The 685-nt window shown below is 43.1% G+C and overlaps 1 pseudogene; it reads right to left on the bottom strand.

The window, feature by feature from the left end:
* Window positions 1-338: 338 nt before the first annotated feature.
* On the bottom strand, window positions 339-440 carry LOC148561838 (small nucleolar RNA R71; annotated as a pseudogene).
* Window positions 441-685: the final 245 nt, after the last annotated feature.

Raw genomic sequence — 685 nt, 5'->3', positions numbered from 1 at the left:
ACCCAGGAAACTATGGGAGTAGCATCCAAAGGCCAACCATACATGCCAACAACTTTGAACTAAAGCCACAGCTCATCACCCTTGTTCAGAATAACTGTTCATTCGGAGGGAGTGTCCAAGAAGACCCCAATCAACATCTAACCACCTTCTTGAGGATATGTGATACTGTGAAGTCTAATGGCGTTCATCCTGACACCTATAGACTACTTCTGTTCCCTTTCTCACTCAAGGACAAGGCATCTAAATGGCTGGAATCCTTCCCAAAGGAGAGTTTAGCAACCTAGGAAGATGTGGTAAACAACTTCTTGGTAAGATTCTATCTTCCTCAATGGATTAACAGGCTGAGAGCTGAGGTGCAAACATTCAGGCAGCAGGATGGTGAGACTCTATATGAAGCATGGGAGAGGTTTAAGGACCTGACAAGAAGGTGTCCATCAGATATGTTCAATGAATGGGTGCAGCTACATATTTTCTATGAAGGCCTTTCTTATGAATCAAAGAAGGCAGTAGACCATTCATCCGGGGGATCTCTGAACAAGAAGAAGACCATTGAAGAAGCCATAGATGTCATTGAAACTGTAGCTGAGAATGACTACTTCTATACTTCTGAAAGAGGCAACACTAGAGGAGTGATGGAGCTAAACAATGTGGATGTACTGCTAGCCCAAAATAAGCTTATTACCAA

This window comes from Arachis ipaensis, chromosome B6, assembly GCF_059453495.1.
Source record: "Arachis ipaensis isolate K30076 ecotype BB chromosome B6, ASM5945349v1, whole genome shotgun sequence".
NCBI classification, from domain to species: domain Eukaryota; kingdom Viridiplantae; phylum Streptophyta; class Magnoliopsida; order Fabales; family Fabaceae; genus Arachis; species Arachis ipaensis.
Note: the sequence above shows the minus strand (reverse complement) of the source record. Positions and strands in the feature narration are given on the sequence as shown.